General features: G+C 36.8%; 1 non-coding gene across 1 annotated transcript; it reads right to left on the reverse strand.

The window, feature by feature from the left end:
- Window positions 1-587: 587 nt before the first annotated feature.
- LOC141683640 (small nucleolar RNA R71) lies at window positions 588-694 on the reverse strand. The gene has a single exon (XR_012560386.1). It is a non-coding gene; the product is annotated as a small nucleolar RNA R71 (small nucleolar RNA).
- Between the last annotated feature and the right edge of the window lie 18989 nt (window positions 695-19683).

A 19683-nucleotide genomic window follows, 5' to 3' on the forward strand; every position in this document is an offset into this window, starting at 1 on the left:
TTCATTGATTAAGACTTGTTACTTACTGCTTTCAGTTTTGTTTCAGGTACTCTAGCGAGCATTTATGCAAACACGTTCTCGCACTCGTAAGAGAAATCTGGATAAAGTTGAGGAAACAGATAAAGCTCTTGACTCTCCGGAAAAGATAGTTTTTGAAGATTCGGATAAATAGAGTGAAAAGAAAGAACCTGAAATAATGGGTGATCGTCTAGCTCAAGTTGATCCAGCTCTTATGGACTTTTCTCGGCCTAAAATTGATGACATTCAGTCAAGCATCATTCATCCGGCTATTGAGGCAATAATTTTGAAATCAAGTCGGGCACTATTCAGATGGTGCAGAATTCTGTTTTTTTTGGAGGGGCTGCCACTGAAGATCCCAACATGCATATCAGGAATTTTGTCGAGATCTGTAGTACTTTTAAATATAATGGTGTCACTGATGAGGCTATCAAGCTGAGGCTTTCCCATTCACTCTGAGGGACAAAGCTAATGACTGGTTACATTCGTTACCAGCTGGGTCCATCACTACTTGGGAAGATCTTGCACAAAAGTTTCTGGTGAAGTTCTATCCAATGTCAAAAACTGTAGCTATGAGGACTGCTCTTACTCAGTTTACGCAGCAACCAGGAGAATCTATGTACGAAGCTTGGGAGCGCTACAAGGAGATGTTGAAAAAGTGTCCACATCATGGTATGCCTGACTGGATGATGATCACTGGTTTCTACAATGGTTTGGGGGTCCAATCTCGACCCATGCTAGATGCAGCCTATGGAGGCGTCTTGTGGGCCAAAAGCTATACTGAGGCCTATAATCTCATTGAAACTATGGTTGCAAATGAGTATCAAAACCCAACTCAAAGGATGATGCCTGGGAAAGTAGCAGGTATTCTGGAAGTCGATGTAGCTACAGCTATTGCAGGGTAGCTCCAGGCGCTGTCTATGAAGGTCGATTCTTTAACCAACTATGGCGTAAATCAAATAACTAGTGTATGTGAGCTTTGTGCAGGCTCTTATGCTACGAATCAGTGTTCCCTTGTTAATGAATCTGTTCAGTATGTGAACAATTTTCAGAGACCGCAGTAGCCTGTGCCCGCTACTTATCATCCTAATAACAGAAATCATCCTAATTTCAGCTGGAACAATAATCAGAATGCTATTCAGCAACCATATCAGCAAGCTGCAAATAAACAGTTTAATCCACCTGGATTCCAGCAACCTCAGCAATTTTCATAAAGGCAAACATATTCTCAACAAGGAGGTGCTGCTCCACCTTTTAGTGCTGATTTCGAGGAGTTAAAGTTGTTATGCAAAAGTCAGGCTATTTCTATTAAGACCTTGGAAAATCAAATTGGACAAATAGCCAATATAATGCTCAATCGTCAACCTGGCACACTTCGCAGCGATACTGAAGTGCCAGGTAGGAAGGAAGCTAAAGAGCAAGTCAAAGCTATCAACTTAAGGTCTAGAAAAGTTGATGATTCTAAAAAAGCAAAAGATGTAGAAGTTAAAGTTGTAGATGAAGAAGGAAAGCAAAAGGAGAAAGAGGGGGAACCAAGGAAGTCTACTGTTGAACATACTCTACCTGAGGGTAATACAGAGGAGAAACAACTCTATCCTCCACCACCTTTTCCTAAGCGATTGCAAAAACAAAAGATGAACAAGCAATTTGGTAAATTTCTGGAGGTGTTCAAGAAACTTCACATTAACATACCTTTCGCTGAGGCTCTTGAGCAAATGCCTAGTTATGCGAAATTCATGAAAGGTATTCTTTCGAGGAAGGTGAAACTGGATGATCTTAATACCATTGCTCTGACGGAAGAGTGCAGTGTCGTTCTGCAACAAAAGTTACCTCCAAAGCTTAAGGATTTAGATAGTTTCACCATTTCTTGCACCATTGGCAAGTTGTCATTTGACAAGTGCCTTTGCGATTTGGGAGCAAGCATCAATCTGATGCCATTGTCTATCTTCAAGAAGCTGAATTTGCCTGATCCAAAGCCCACCTACATGTCTCTACAATTGGCTGATCGTTCGATTACATACCCACGAGACATTGTGGATGACGTGCTAGTAAAGGCAGACAAGCTCATCTTTCCTACAGAGTTTGTCATTCTGGATTTCGAGGAAGATAAGAAGATTCCCATGATCTTGGGGAGACCTTTCTTGGCCACAGGCCGTACCTTGATAGATGTGCAAAAAGGTAAACTCACTATGAGGGTGCAAGATCAAGATGTGACATTCAATGTATTCAATGCGATGAAATTCCCTACAGAAGATAAGGATTGCTTCAAGGTGGATTTGGTCGATTCTGCAGTTATTTCATAACTTAATCATGTGCTAAGGTCTGAAGCCTATGAAAAAGCCTTATTGGGGGATTTTGACAGTGAAGATGATGAAGGCAATGAGCAGTTACAATATCTGAATGCGTTTCCTTGGAAACGGAAGTTAGACATGCCATTTGAATCTCTTGGTAATACTGATCTCAAGAATGCTGAGGGAAAGCTCAAACCATCTATTGAGGAAGCACCTACTTTGGAGCTTAAACCATTGCCTGAACACTTGAGGTATGCTTTTTTAGGTGAAGCATCTACTTTGCCTATTATTATTGCATCTGACCTTTCAGGTAGTGATGAGGACAAGCTCTTGAGGATTCTGAGAGAATTCAATTCGGCCATCGGATGGACTATAGCAGATATAAAAGGGATCATCCCTTCGTACTGCATGCATAAAATTCTGCTAGAGGAAGGTAGCAAGTCGACTGTTGAGCAACAAAGAAGGCTTAATCCTATCATGAAAGAAGTGATGAAGAAAGAAATTCTAAAATGGCTGGACGCAGGTATCATATTTCCTATTTCCGACAGTTAATGGGTGAGCCCCGTGCAATTTGTACCTAAGAAAAGAGGTATTAGTGTGGTAGCAAATGAGAAGAACGAGCTCATCCCTACTCGAACAGTCACAGGATGGAGGGTATGTATGGACTACAGGAAGTTAAATAAAGCCACGAGGAAGGATCATTTCCCTCTTCCATTCATTGATCAGATGCTTGACAGGTTGGCTGGTCATGAGTATTATTGTCTTCTGGATGGCTATTCGGGCTACAATCAGATTTGCATTGCACCACAAAATCAAGAGAAGACCACCTTCACTTGTCCATTTAGCACGTTTGCTTTTTGTAGAGTTTTTTTTGGCTTATATGGTGCACCTACCACTTTTCAGAGATGCATGATGGCCATATTCTGATATGATTGGAAATAATGTCGAAGTATTCATGGACGACTTCTCCGTCTTTGGACATTCGTATGATGAATGCTTGAATAATCTCCGTTTGGTGCTCAAAAGGTGTGTTGAGACCAATCTAGTGCTCAATTAGGAAAAATGTCACTTCATGGTGCAACAAGGCATCATTCTTGGGCATAAGGTCTCTAGTAAAGGTCTTGAGGTGGATAAAGCCAAGGTGGGCGTTATTGAAAATCTTCCGCCACCTATTTCTATGAAAGGAATCTGCAGCTTTCTTGGTCATGCGGGTTTTTATCGGCATTTTATCAAGGACTTCTCAAAGATATCTAAGCCGTTATGCAATTTGCTCGAGAAAGATGTGTCTTTCAAATTTGATGATGAATGCTTGGAAGCATTCGAGACTCTCAAGAAGAGTTTAATCACCACACCAGTTATTACGGCACCTGATTGGAGTGAGATGATGTGTGATGCAAGTGATTATGGAGTGAGAGCAGTTCTTGGGCAGCGAAAGACTAATATCTTTCATGTGGTCTTTTATGCTAGTAAGAAGCTAAATGGAGCCCAACTGAACTACACTACTACTGAGAAAGAGCTCTTGGCTATAGTTTTTGGTTTGGAAAAATTTCGATCTTAACTACTGGGTACAAAGGTGATAGTGTTCACTGATCACGCTGTCATCCGCTATCTGGTCTCAAAGAAGGATTCGAAGCCTAGACTTATTCGTTGGGTTCTCTTACTACAGGAATTCAAGTTAGAGATCAAGGATCGAAAAGGTACTGAAAATCAAGTGGCTGACCATCTCTCTATATTGGAGAATCCTAATTCTACTTCACATGATAAGACATTGATCAACGAATCTTTTCTGGATGAGCAGTTGTTCGCAATTCAAGAGGAAGAGCCATGGTTTGCAGACATTGTGAACTATCTTATTAGCAATATAATGCCTCCTAATATGAATGCGGCTCAAAAGAAGAAGTTTCTGCATGAGGTGAAGTGGTATATGTGGGATGAACCATATTTATTTAGACAAGGAGCTGACCAGATCATCAGGAGATGTATCCCATTCTGAGAACGGAGGGAATATTACAAGACTTTCATTCCACAGTTTATGGTGGACATTATGGTGGTGAAAAGACAACAGCTTGTATTCTTCAAGCAGGTTTTTTCTGGCCTACATTGTTTAAGGATGCACATCAGTTCGTTTTAAGGTGTGATCGTTGCCAAAGAGTTGGGAATCTTTCCCAAAAGGATGAGATGCCTTTAAATGTGCTACTTGAAGTTGAGGTCTTCGATGTTTGGGGAATTGATTTCATGGGACCATTTATCTCGTCCTGCAATAATCAGTACATGTTGCTGGCAATCGATTATGTCTCGAAATGGGTAGAAGTCAAAGCTCTACCGACTAATGATGCAAAGGTAGTGTTGAGTTTTCTGCATAAGCAGATATTCACAAGGTTTGGAACACCACGAGTTATCATAAGTGACGAAGGTTCGCATTTCTGCAATCGTAAGTTCACTTCTATGATACAACTCTACAATGTGAATCATCGCATTGCTACTTCCTATCTTCCACAAATTAATGGTCAAGCTGAAGTGTCTAATAGAGAGATCAAGCGCATTCTAGAGAAAGTAGTTTGTACGTCAAGGAAAGATTGGTCTTTGAAGCTCGATGAAGCTGTGTGGTCTTATAGAACAACATACAAGACTCCACTTGGGATGTCCCCGTTTCAACTAGTCTATGGTAAGGGATATCATTTACCTGCGGAGCTTGAGCATAAGGCTTATCGGGCATTGAAGAAGTTAAACCTTGATCTAAATGCAGCTGTGAAGAAGCGAATGCTTCAGTTAAATGAACTTGATAAATTTCGACTTCAAGCGTACGAAAACAACAAAATGTACAAGGAAATGGTAAAAAGGTTGCATGGCAGGAAGCTATCGCCTAAGTCATTCATGCCGGGGCAACAAGTTCTTCTATTTAACTCTCGTCTCCGAATTTTTCCTGGAAAGTTGAAATCAAGGTGGTCTGGATAATTTATTATCAAAACTGTGTTTCCACATAAAGCGGTGGAGATTTTTGAGAACAATCCGGGCGAAGCATTCAAAGTAAATGGTCAGAGATTGAAGCACTATTATGGGGATACGACAAACCGTGAAGTGGTTAGTGCCGTTTTATTGTCCACTTGATCGCATTAGTCTACATCAAGCTAATGACGTAAAAGAAGCGCTTCGTGGGAGGCAACCCAAGATATGAAAAATCCGAAAACGGTTGGCAGAAACAATGAAGAAGATGAAGCATACGTTTATCTTGTGATTCTTTTAATTCGTTGTAACTGTGGATGCTAGTTTTCTTTATGCTTTGAACCTTAATACTCTTATGACGTACTTTGTTATTTATTAAGTATTTTTATTAGCCTTATATTGTTGTGTTATTATCATGCTTTCCTATGAACCCATGGTGATGATGAGTTCTATTATGGGCTAATCGTGATCATGGGATTCTAGCGGATTTACTATGGATTTTTTTAGTTAATTGTTTAATACCTTGGTATGTGGTGATTGTATGATATCTAATATAGGTTGTGTTTATTCGTCTTATATGCGTCGCGAACATGTATGATAGCCTATTAATCTCTTGTGAAGCGAAAATGAATCTTGAGATTTAGAACTTGCCATGCTAGCATAGGTTCATGTATTGTATGCATGATTAGTGGGTAACTCTATCCGTTTTACTTGCCTTGTGTAATCATCATGAATAACTTGTGCTTAAATAGTTATGTTGTCAAATTCTGTAGACATATAGGGTCTCAACATAATTGATGCCTATTCAACTTCTATCTTAATTATGGATTCTTGGTAGAATGGTATTCATACAACGAAAGTTGGCATTTATCAGTTTCGTGTTATTCGATTAATATCATCACCATTACATGCTAAGGTTAATGACAATAACTATTGAATGAAGTAGTAATGAAGTTAGGATCTCATGTGTGTTTAATATTGTTAATTCAAGTGTTTAATTCTCGTAGTTAATATTAGTTAACCAATCTTAATTGTTATTGTCTTGGCATTGAAGAATAATCATACATTGGTGAGTAAGTGTTAATTAAATATAATTAATCAGAGTCTCTGTGGGAACGAACTAGAAATCATTCTATATTACTTGCGAACGCGTATACTTGCGTGATTTATTTAGCGCATGCTTTGTGCCTAACAACTGTAAAAAGAATGTCAAACGTTGCATAAAATGAGCACAAATAGTTAAGGTGGACTCTTGCATAACTTTATTCTATAGTAGAATTCAAAATTAAAGATAGATTTTAAGCACTTTTTTTAGTTATGCCTTATTTCTAAGATATATTGAAGTTTATCAGACTTTAATCATTATCTGAACATTTGCAAATGCACACACTCTCACTCCATGTGAATGATGAAAATTACTGTGGTGATTAAGTTGTTTTTGACAAACAGTTAAGTATTATATGCATAAATTCTGAGGACAAGTTCTGATGAAAGTTTTGATGATTAAACTCTGAAGAAACAAGTCAGTATTTGTATGAAGAATCACAGAAACAAACATTCACTGTTTGAGTACAGAAGCCATATTCTGATGACCGTTAAATTATGATAATAGTCAAGTTCTGATGCAAATTCTGATAGAAACTCTGATGCTTACGTGGCATTATTTAATTACTTGGCTTAATTTTAATATTTACAGTAACAGTCATATTTTATCAGAATATATTTAAGTGAGATAAAAATAGTCATAATCATTTGGTTAGTGGGAAATGTGTTTTCTTTGACAACTGCATGTGCACAATAATTACTGCTTATTTCTCGTGCCCACTAACTACTGCTTTAACTATTTTCTGGCTGACAGGTGTAAAGTGTCTGTTTTACTTCCAAAAAGAGCTGTTGAGTGGAGAGAGTATATATATGGGAGTTAAAAGATTTTACAATCTTTTACCTACTTTCTAATTCTTTTCTTATCTCTATTATTCTCTCTCTCTCTCTCTCTCTTTGTAATATTCTCTGAAGGTCTATTTTTCACAGGAATTTTATCAAACACTTTGCAAACACACATTTTCTCACTTATTTCTCTACAGAAATGGCACCAAAAGATCTGATTTATGATATAGCAAAGTTTGTTCCTAATAACTACATGGCTATTCTTTCTAAGGATGAAGCTCCATCAGAACTTCACTTCATCCAAGATTTTCTATCTCAAAGTGAGATTGGGTATGCTTTGACCCAACCAGAAGCACTCTCAGGAACTCAAATGCTGGAGTTTTGGAGGAGTGGTGTTTATGATGATGGTGGTGCAAATGGGTCCCCAAGCATCATATTCATAACAAGGGAAGATGAACACTTGGTTACATTATCAACTGTTCGACAAACTTTACATCTCCCAGAAAACTGTGTTTATAGTTCACAATCCCGAGTCAGCAAATCGGGTATGCTCTCATTAATCAAACTCATTTTGATTATGCTAGTGCTGTGCTAGGATTTATTGGAGATAGGATGCAAGAGGACAGAAATACTGTATATTTTGTTAGATTTTGCCAACTTATTTAAAGTTTTTGTAGTTCTGATCAGCCCCAACTAGCTAATGAGTTGATTGAACCCTTTAAACTTGCTAAAATGGCTTTCACTGACTTATTATCTATTGATAATCAGTAGGCTGTACTGAGACCCCTCCAAATTCCACAGTCAGTCAAATAGGTCATAGTAAACTCTGACCCTCTCACATACAATGCTATATATCCTGATGTACAACCATCCCCACCTCCATCAGAACCTACACCCACTACACAAACAACTCATACTTCTCAACCTCAACCAACTCAACCTACCATCAGAACATATTTCCAGCCAGCTCAATCATCTCAACCTCAACCATCAGTACCTACCATCAGATCTTCATCCTCCAAGCCTAAAAGAGCAAAATATGTTCCTAAATCTCTACCAAGGAGAAGAAGGATGATTCTTAGGGATGAATCTGATGATGAAGATGAGCAAGTCCAGGTTCATGCATCAGAACCTGTGACAGTTGAAGCTGACAAGGCAACTTCTCAGAAAGGAATTGAAGCTGACAGTTCTGATATTTTGAAGAGAAAAAGAACTTCAAGTTATGATGCTACCCAAGCAACTCCTTTATTATCTAGGAGATCAAAGAAATAGAGAGCAGGAAGGCCTTTGGCACAACCTTCATCTGAGGATACTAATGAAGCCGAGGAAGGGGATCATGAATCTCTGATCTTAAAGCAATTAGTAATTGAATCTTTGCCACCTCCAACTCAGGCTAAAGACACTGTTCAGGATACAGTGATCACACCTCCTGTCTCTCCTATTTATGACAATGTTACAGTTGAAGATTCAGGGTTAAGTCCTGAAATTGACCTTCAAAGGCTGATAATTCCAACTGTGTTGTATCTGGAAGCTCCAACTGCAGCTCAGCCAACTATTGCTACTTCTCCTATCTTACAGGCTGAGATACCAACAACTCCAATTCTGGAGATAAATTCTGATGATCAGAATTTAGATGAAGTTATACCATAATTACCTTCAGTTAAACACACTTTAGTACTGTCAGAAGATGATGAGTTTTCTGCAAGTTCTGGAGAGTCAGCTCCAGTTAATACTCCAGCTCCCATTCTTGGAAATGAGGCACTGATTGAAAAGTTTGTTGAACAAGCTGCTCCTGTTCCTTGGGAAGAAACTCACAGAGGGGTTGAGTGGACCAAGAAGTGGAATGAATCTGAGTTCATTTCAAGCTCAAAAGTTCTAACAGAGCACATTGCCAAAGCTGATGACAAATTCTGATTTCAAGACACAACTCAAAGTCACAGCTCTAAGTATCAAGTCTCTTCAAGGTCAACACTCTACAACTCATGAAAAGGTTGAAAAATTTCTGGAAAAAGCTGAAAAGCTGGATATGGAGATCAAGATAGATAAAAAGAGGTTTATTAGACCTACTTCTGAGAAAGTTGAAGCTATTGAGAAGATTCAAGAACAGCAACAGCCCCAAATTACTGAGGTACTGCAGAATCAAGCTTCTCAAAAAGCTCAACTTAATAAAATTCAATCTTCAATAGAACTTCTTCTTCTCTCTCTCCTACTACCAGATGATTCCAAAAAGGGGGAGAAGGTAGTTAAGTCCAAATGCTCTAATACTCAAGTACTGAAGAAAAAGGATGACAAAGAAGATGACCAGGGAAACCCTAGCAAGGGTCAAGGTCAAGGTCAGGGGCAAAGCAGTAAAGTTTCTTCAAGGAAACTAATTTCTGATGCTATCAAATCTTCTACATAAAAGAAGACAAGTTCTGAAGGTGCTCAAACTCAAAATCTGATATCAAGTTCTGATAATCAAAATCTGATATCAAGTTCTGATGTTTTGATTCAAGGAAGAAGTAAAGACTCTCAGAAGTTTTTGCAAACTCTGAAGCTAAAGGGAAAGCAGACTACTATCTACTACAAAGATCCTAAAATTTAGACACTTGATGAAGAGATTGCTAGAAGATTATTTCTCAAGCATATTCCTGGAATGGATTTAGAGAATTTAAAGGAGGAAGAAGCTAGATTTGCAGCTGAGAAGATAAATCTAAAGTCTAAAACTTCTGATGCTAAGAAACCTCGAAGGCCTAAGGTAAAAGGCATTGTGATCAAGGAAAAGTCAAATTCTGAGGCTTCAAAGCCCAAGACAAGATCACAGATTGATCCCAAAGATAAAGGGAAAGGAAAAATTGATGAACCAACAAAGCCACAAGAGATGAAGATTCCTCAAATCCTGGTGAAACCTGTATATAAACTGGTTCAAGTATTTGACGATGCTGATGCAGTAGATGAAACTGTTCAAACTCTGAAGAGAAGGAAGATAACTGAAGAATCTAAAACAACCTCTGACACAGCTCAAGTTGTTCAGAATGAAGGAAAGCAAGCTACAGAAGAAACAACAAATTCTGATCAAGTCATCAAGACATCAACCTCTGACAAAGCTCAAGTTGATTTGAATAAATTGACATTTACTGATAAGAGAAAACTCCTATGGAAGAATGTTAATCCATCAGATCCTAAGAAAAGCCAGCTGCTATCTGATTTCATGACTGTTGGATTAAAATCCAGAGAAGCAAGAGATAGAGCTAGACTAGGTTTTGATGAAGCCAAAATCAAGACAGGAGTTGAAGTGCTTACAAGAGATCCATTTCTATTGACTGACAAACCTCTTGAAGAAGTTACACAGAAACACCTTGATAAGGTTATATCTGTTCAAGTGGTACTGGATGCTCATAATAAGCATAATATCACAGAAAATCTGATTCTATTTCTTGAAGATGGAAGAACATATCAAATGTCAGAATCAGACGTGCTGAACAAATATCTGAAAGAACTTCAATTCTTTCATTATCTTTTAGAGATAAAGTCTGAGATTACCAGGAGATGGTTAAATTTCATAATGAAGACCATAAGAGATAAAGCAAGAATTTCTGGTTCAAGGGTTACAGAATTCATTCCTAATATAGTTGAAGATGATGGAAGTGAAATTCCAATGAAGAAGGATTATGCTAAACTTGAAGTCATTCTGAAAGAGAAATGTTTGTGCTATAATGAAGACTCTTCCCATCCAAGAGTAATCAGACTTGGTGATGGTTTAGAAAGAAATCACATTTCAGCACTTAGGACTGTAATCTACCAGATTGGAAGTCAGGGTGAAGAATTGAAGCAAGTCAAAGCTACACTAGCTCAAGTCCTGAGGAATAAAGAAGAAAAGCTGATATCAAACTTTGTCAAGAATCACTTTGGATTTAGATTGACTCAGTGAGATTGGTAAAAGCTACAAGGACTATAAGTTGTAGTTAGTTGTCTAATTAGACTCTCATTGCATTTGTACTTAAATGTTTTTGACATCATAAAATTTATTAACTTATATATTTTGCATAATTTACAAGTTGGGGGAGATTGTTAGATACATTTGAGATGTCATGTCTAATCTGATTTGTGTTTAGTTTTCAGAACTTAATAATAGGACTTATCAGGACTTACTAGAATCAGAACTTACTGAAGTCAAAACTTAATATCAGAACTTAAGGTGTCAGAAGATATATATCAGGACTTAAGTGTCGGAAGACTTCAGATAAGGAATGAGGCTGATTTACAGGAGAAGATCTGGACTAAAACAAAAGAAGATATGCATGAAGATTTAGAGGACTAGAAGACTTGTAGAAGATATCTGATTGATATATTTTAGGAGACAGAATTATATTCCATATCAATTAGAAGATATCTTGTAACTATGTACTATATAAACATAGCTTAGGTTTTACACTATATGTGTTATCATTATCGAGAAGATTATATATTGTAACCTAGCAGCTCTTAGTGATATTGTTCATCACTGAGAGAGAATAACAGTTCTATTGTAACAGAGTTTATTTGAATATACTTGATCTTTGTTACATACTTATGTTGAAATCGATTTGATTGTATAAATACTATATTCAATCCCCTTCTATAGTGTTGTGTGACCTAACATCTTCTATAGAATAAAGTTATGCAAGAATCCACCTCAACTGTTTGTGCTTATTTTATGCATCTTTTAAAATTCTGTTGACAATGGATTCTCAGTGTAAATGAGTTACAACTGTCATCAGAATTTATGCTGTTATCGGAATATTTCTCCAGTAATCAGAGAATGTGAAAAGTCACCAAGAAAAATTAATTTGCTTTTCTAATGCATATAACTTAATACCAGCAATGCACTTGGATCTTCCCTTTCACATATTTACTCTAGATCTCAAAGGAGTACCTGATTTCAATTTTTCTTTTCTTTTATTTTCTTCAGATAAGTGAGGCTTATCAAGCATGTAGTTCATCCTTAAGATTTACTGACATCAGAATTTGACAGATAAGAAGCAATAATCTAGTTTGTGACTTAGTAATAAGATACAGGAAGTAAATTTGACTAAGATCAAAATCAGAATTTGCTAGTATTATGAATTTCCAAATAAATAACTAATTCAAACATGGGATTCATAGTTTGTTAAAGACTACTAAGTCAGCATCTAACAAGATAATCGTCATTGGATTGAATAGTCACAGAACATTCAGGACACTTTCAGAGTTTATAGAATCACATCAGATATTAAGCAGTGTTTTAATATGTTACAATTTACGCACAGATCATATTGAGATATTAAAATCTGTAAACACTGATCATAAAGTGTGATGTATGAGAACAAAAACTAAGAAGATTTTGAGAAAGAACCTGAAACCATTCCAAGTTCATTTACCAGTCTTGTAAAAGTAGCTTCACATAGTGATTTTGTGAAGATATCTTCTAGTTGTTGATTTGTTGGAACAAAATGCAATTCCACTGTACCTTCCATCACATGTTCCCTTATGAAATGATACCTAATGCTGATTTGCTTTGTCATTGAGTGTTGAACTGGATTTCCTGTCAAAGCAATAACACTTTGATTATCACAGTAAATAGGTATTTTAGAAAATTCTAATCCATAGTCCAGTAACTGATTCTTCATCCAAAGAATCTGTGCACAACAACTTCCTGCAGCAATATATTCTACTTCTGCAGTTGATGTGGAAATTGATTCCTGTTTCTTGCTAAACCAAGAAACCAATCCGCCTCCAAGAAATTGGCAGCTTCAACTAGTGCTTTTCCTGTCTATTTCGCATCCTGCAAAATCTGCATCTAAGTAACCTATTAGCTTAAAATCCGATTCTCTAGGATACCACAATCCTAGATCAGCTATACCCTTGAGGTACTTGAAAATTCTTTTCACAGCTATTAGATGAGGTTCTCTTGGATCAGCCTAAAATCTTGCACAAAGACAGGTAGCATACATGATATCTGGTCTACTTGCAGTTAAATAGAGTAAAGAGCCAATCATACCTCTGTAGTTAGGAATATCTACTGATGCTCTAGTATCTTTATCTAACTTGATAGCAGTGGCCATGGGAGTTGATGCAGTAGAACTGTCTTGCATTCCAAATTTCTTGAGTAGATTTCTGGTGTACTTGGATTGACTGATAAAAGTACCTTCTTCAGTTTGCTTGACTTGAAGTCCTAGAAAATAACTCAACTCTCCCATCATACTCATTTGATATCTTGACTGCATTAACTTGGAAAATCTTTCACAAAGTTTTATATATGTAGAGCCAAAGATGATATCATCAACATAAATCTATACCAAAAGTAAGTCCTTTCCATGGTTGAAGTAGGATAAAGTTTTGTCAATTGTGCCTCTGTGAAATCCACTTTCCAGAAGTAATTGAGTCAGAGTCTCATACCATGCTCTAGGAGCTTGCTTAAGGCCATAAAGTGCTTTGTCAAGCCTGTAGACATGATTTGGAAATTTTGTATCTATAAAGCCTGGAGGTTGTTCAATATATACCTCTTCTTCCAATTCTCCATTTAGAAAAGCACTTTTCACATCCATTTGAAAGACTTTAAACTTCTTGTGAGAAACATAAGCCAAAAAGATTCTTATGGCTTCTAATCTAGCAACTGGAGCAAATGTTTCATCATAGTCAATACCCTCCTGTTGAGAGTAACCTTTAGCAACCAGCCTTGCTTTGTTTCTTGTAATTATGCCATCACTGTCAGTTTTGTTTCTAAACACCCATTTTGTGCCAACAATGGATCTGTTCTTTGGTCTTAGCACTAGGGTCCAGACTTTATTTCTTTCAAATTCATTTAACTCTTCCTGCATTGCTTGCATCCAATCAGCATCTTGAAGAGCTTCTTCCACTTTCTTTAATTCAGTCTGAGATAGAAAGGAATGATAGAGACATTAATTTTTTGTTGTTGTTCTTGTTCTGACACCTGCTTCAGGATCTCCAATTATTAAGTCAGGTGTGTGTGTGTGATTTAGTCCACTTCCTTGCAGATGGAAGTTAATTTCTAGAATTGGATCCTCCCCAATGATCCATGCTATCACCATCAATATTTTATGATGCTCCCCCTGAAGTTATGCTCTATGAGATTCTAGAATTTGAGTTGGCTCCTTCAGGAATTGAAGAATTAGAGTTCCCAGATTTGTCAGAATTTGGCTCATCAGAACTTGATGAATCAGAACTTGAAGAGCCAGTGACTGATTCTGATGCTTTTTGAGAGTATGATCATCAGCTTGCTCCCCCTGAACAAGTGCATTTTCCTTTGGAGCAGTTACCACAGTTTCAATGACATCAGAATTTAACCCGTTAGAACTTACAGGATCAGGATTTAGGTCATCAGAATTTACAGAATCAGAAATTACATCTTCATTTTCAAATCTCAGCCGATCATGATTATTGAAATCTTCAAGTCCAGTAATCTTTTTATCATCAAAAGATACATTGATAGATTCCATGATAACCCTTGTTCTTAAATTGTAGACTCTGAAGGCTTTTGTGGAAAGTGGATATCCAACAAAAATTCCTTCATCAGCTTTTAGATCAAATTTTGACAGTTGTTTAGGATGAGTCTTAAGAATAAAACACTTGCATCCAAATACATGAAAGTATTTTAGATTTGGCTTATTTTTCTTCACCATCTCATATGGTATTTTTCGTTGTGTATGCCGAATTTCTATCGCATTTTCGTGCCATGCTTGTTTATGAGTGTAACATTCTGTGTAAAGCAGTCTTCACAGCTTCAGCCCAAAAATAGGTTGGTACTTTGCTTCATCTAGCATAGTTCGTGCAGCTTCAATAAGAGTCCTGTTCTTTCTTTCTACAACTCCATTCTGCTGTGGAGTTCCACGTACAGAAAATTTATGCTTAATTCCATGCTCTTTGCAGAACTCTTCCAAGATTGAATTCTTGAACTCAGTGCCATTATCACTTCTTATTATTTTAACAAAATATTTGACTAGCTTGTCCAGCTATCTGACATGATCGGTTAGAGTAGATGCAGTTTCATTCTTCTTGTGCAAGAAATACACCCAAGTGTATCTTGTGAACTCATCCACTATAACCATAACATATTTTTTCTTTGCAATAGACATGACATTGACTGGACCAAATAGATCAACATGCAGTAAGTGATAAGGCTCAAGAATTGAGGATTCAGTTTTGATCTTGAATGAAGATTTTTTTTTTTTGCATTTTGACATGAGTCACAAAGACCATCAGGAGCAAATATTGATTTTGGCAGTCCTCTCACAAGATCTTTCTTTACTAGCTCATTTATATTGTTGAAATTTAAATGAGAGAGTCTCTTGTGCTAATTCCAGCTTTCTTCAATTGATGCTCTGCTTAACAGACAGATTGCAGAACCATTGGAATTTGTTGAAAGTCTGGCTTCATATATGTTACCACGTATGTAACCTTTCAGAACCACTTTGCATGTAGAATTACTTACAACTTCACAGTGTTTTTCAAAGAAATCCACATGATAACCTCCGTCACAGATTTGACTCACACTTAGCAGATTATGTTTAAGTCCTGAGACAGGAGCTACTGATTCAATTATGACATTCCCAAGATTGATATTGCCATATCCCAGAGTCTTTCCCAAATTTCCATCTCCATAAGAAACTCCTGGGCCAGCTTTCTCCACAAAATCTAATAGCAGGGCTTTATTTCCAGTCATATGTCCTGAACATCCACTATCCAGAACCATGATGTTTTTCCTGTTGCCCCTGCAATCACAAAGACCACTATTGATTAGTTGTAAGGACCCGGACTTGCTTGGATCCTTTGGCCTTATTAAGTTTGTTAGCATTTGCAACGGATTCAGTTTCAGAGTTTATGCTAACATGCTTTTTATCAGACTTTATATCAGACTTTGCATCAGAATTTATACTAGAAGGAATTACACTAACTTTCTTTAAAGAAGGTTTGATTTTATAATAATCATAGTACAAATTATGATATTCCTTACAAGTATAAATAGAATGCCATAAACTACCACAACGTAAACAAGGATTTTATGGTTTAAACCTAACAGACTGACTCTTAACTCCTGATTTAGGAGGTAAAGAGTTTATATCTTTATTTTTCCTGCAAAAAGAAGCAAGATGGTTAGAGTTTCCACAATTATAATATTTCTTTCTAGGAGTATTAGGAACATGCATATATTTATTACTTTTATTCACACCTTCCTTTCCATTCCTATTTTTCCTAGCTTCCTTTACCTTGTTCACATTTTTAATCTCCTTCAGCTTATACTTGAGCTGCTTCTTTGTCATTAAGCCTATGTTTACTATAGCTGGTTTATTCTGTTTTAATTTGTCAGAAGTTGACTTTTCTTAGACTTTTGTCTTAGAGTCTTTCATCTCTTCAGAATCAGACACAACAGTTTTTGCTACAAATTTAACAGGATTTACCTTTGGCTTAATTGGCAAAGTCCCTTTCTCACTTTTACCATATTTATAACCTAGCCCCTCTTTCCAGTTTCCACTACTTAGAATATTCTGAGTTATTTTGCCTGAATTACTCCAAGTCCTGATGATTTATCTTTCTTTTTCTAATTCAGTTTTTAGATAATCATTCTGTTTAAGCAATTCAGTCTTAACATACACAGGATTATCTCTTTCTGTGTGAATAGTGTTCTGGTGGACTAACTCTTCTTCAAGATAGCTATTTCTATTTTTGTACTTTAGATTTTCAAATTTTAATCTTTCATTCTATAAAGTATGATCTCTATAGCTATTATAAATGTTTTTCAGAAATAATCTCAACTCAGTAACATCATCTATATCAAAATCAAGGGTTGATAGAGGTACCACTAGTTTAGCAGCATCAGAATTGCTATCAGCATTTGCCATTAAGGCATAGTTCACCTCTTCTTCAGATTCTAAAGTGTCTACCCAATTTTTCTTTTTTGTGATAAGTGCCTGGCCTTTATCACCTTTTCCTTTCTTGCAATCAGGAAAGATGTGGCCTCTTTCACCATAATTGTAGCATTTGACATTTGAGTTGTCTCCTCTGTCAGACTTTCCTCCTTTGCCTTCAAACTTTCTGAACCCTTTCTTGTCAGAACTTCCACCTTTCCTGGAAAACTTTTTACCCTTTCCATATTTCTTGTAGGCTATCTTTGTGATACCCTTCACCATAAGAGCACACAGTTGCATCATCTCTGCATCAACATCTACTTCAGATAAATTTTCAGGTTCTGAATCATCATCATCAGAATCTGATGAATCTGAATCAGACTGTATGATGAGAGCATTTCCTTTTGCCTTCCTAGAGACAATTGGCTTTTCTTTAGCCTTTAAAGCAACTGTCTTATACTTCCCTCCATGCCTCTTCTTTCTTTGCTCCATCTCAAGTTCATGAGTCTTGAGCATCCCATAGATTTCATCAAGAGACATATCAACAAGGTCATAGTTGTCTCTTATTGTAGTAGCTTTCAAATCCCACTTTTCAGGAAGAGCTAGTAGGAATTTCAGATTTGAATCTTCTGTATCATATTCCTTATCCACTAGTGACAGATCATTCAACAGCTTTGTGAATCTGTCATATGTCTCAGTTAGTGACTCATCAGATTTTGAGTCAAAGTGCTCATACTCCTGTGTGAGTATTGTCTTCCTGTTCTTTTTGATGGCATTGGTTCCTTGACATCTCACTTCCAATGCATCCCAGATTTTTTTGCAGTCTTGCATCCAATCACCCTGTTTGACATGATATTGTCAAGTGCACTATGAAGCAAGTGTCTTACTTTTGCATCCTTACCTAGTGAAGAGATGTCTTCAGTGGTGTATTCTCTCTTTTCTTTGGGAATCATCTTATGTGGCTCATTCCTAACTGCAATAGAAAGCTTTGTGGGCTTGTGTGGACCATCATAAATTCTGTCTAAATATTATGGATCTGTAGCTTCCAGAAACATGGCCATCTTCACACTCCATACAGGGTACTCAGACACCCTGAGCATAGGAACCCCGATGGTTTCATATCTACTGGTGTTTTGAATGGGTTGAACCTTTGCAGGTTCTTGAGGGTCTGGTATTTTTGCTTGTTCAGACATGATTGATTGTTTGTTTGGATCTTAATTGTTTGTAAGCTTAACAGATTGGCTCTGATACCACTTGTTAGGCCTCAATAATACTATAGAAGAGGGTTGAATATAGTATCTACAATCAATTCGATTATGAACACAAGTATGTAACAGAAAACAAGTTTATTCAATATATCAAACTCTGTTACAGTAGGTTAATCTACTCTCTCAGTGATGTATGATATCACTAAGAGCCGCTAGGGTTACAAAGAATAATCTTTCTAGTGAATGATAACACTTATAGTGTAAACCCTAAGCTGTGTTTATATAGTACACAGTTACAAGATATCTTCTAATTGATATGAAATATATCTCTTCCTAAAATATATCAATCAGATATTATCTTCTGTAGTCCTTTAGATGTCCAACTCTCCATGCATATCTTTATTTTTTAATCCATATGCTCTCCTTTAAATCAGCCGCTTTTCATCCCTGAAGTGTATCCGCACTTAAGTTCTAATATAAGTTCTGACACCTTAAGTTCTGATAACTTCCTATCTTCAGTAAGTTCTGATTTCCAGTTAAGTTCTGATATTCTGATAATAAGTTCTGAAACTAAACAAATCAGATTAGACATGACATCACAAATATATCTAACATAAGGCTAACTACGATCTTGATGAAATATCTCTGGATCAGAGAAGTAAGAGGAAAGGGTCTAGAGCAAGACAGGTTGCACTTAGGGTTGAAGAGATACCAAAGGAGAAAGTTAGGAGAAAAAGCCATTCCAAAGGGAATGTTATGATTGCAAATTCTGATCTTGAGTCATCAAACTCTGATGATGACTCAAACTCTGATAATGACTCAGATATTGAAAGTGATCATGGAAATGATGAAGAAATTCTATAGATGGTTGCTTTCTTAATGAAAAGCTTCAGGAAGATGGCCTACAAAGACTTCAAGAAGGGAAAAAGGTTTTCCAGGAAAGGCTCTAGTTCCTCAAACTCTGATAGGAGGAACTACAGAAGAAGCTATGATGAGAAGGAGTCAAAGTCTAGGAAAATTGACAAGTCAAAGATAAGGTGTTATAATTGTGATGGAGTTGGACACTTTGCAGCTCACTACAGAAATCCAAAAGCTGAGAAGAAACAAGCCTTGATTATAAAGAAGAAGAATTGGGATGATACATCAGAATCTGAGGAGGGTGTCAACTATGCTCTCATGGAAAATGCTGATAGTGAACTTGAGACTGAGATGAAGGATAACAGTAAAAATTCTCTAGATTTGGACAAGGGATGTTCAGGACATATGACTGAAAATGAATCCCTGTTATCAGAGTTTAAGGAGAAGGCTGACCCAAGTGTTTTTAGGGATATGGAAACTTAATAAAACTTTGGGATATGGCAAAATCAAACTTGGGAATATCATCATTGAAGATGTAGCTCTAGTTGCAGGACTCAAGCATAATCTGATCAGTGTGAGTCAAATCTGTGACAGAGGTTATCATGTGACTTTTTA

The sequence above is a fragment of the Apium graveolens genome, chromosome 1 (assembly GCF_009905375.1).
Source record: "Apium graveolens cultivar Ventura chromosome 1, ASM990537v1, whole genome shotgun sequence".
In the NCBI taxonomy this organism is placed as follows: domain Eukaryota; kingdom Viridiplantae; phylum Streptophyta; class Magnoliopsida; order Apiales; family Apiaceae; genus Apium; species Apium graveolens.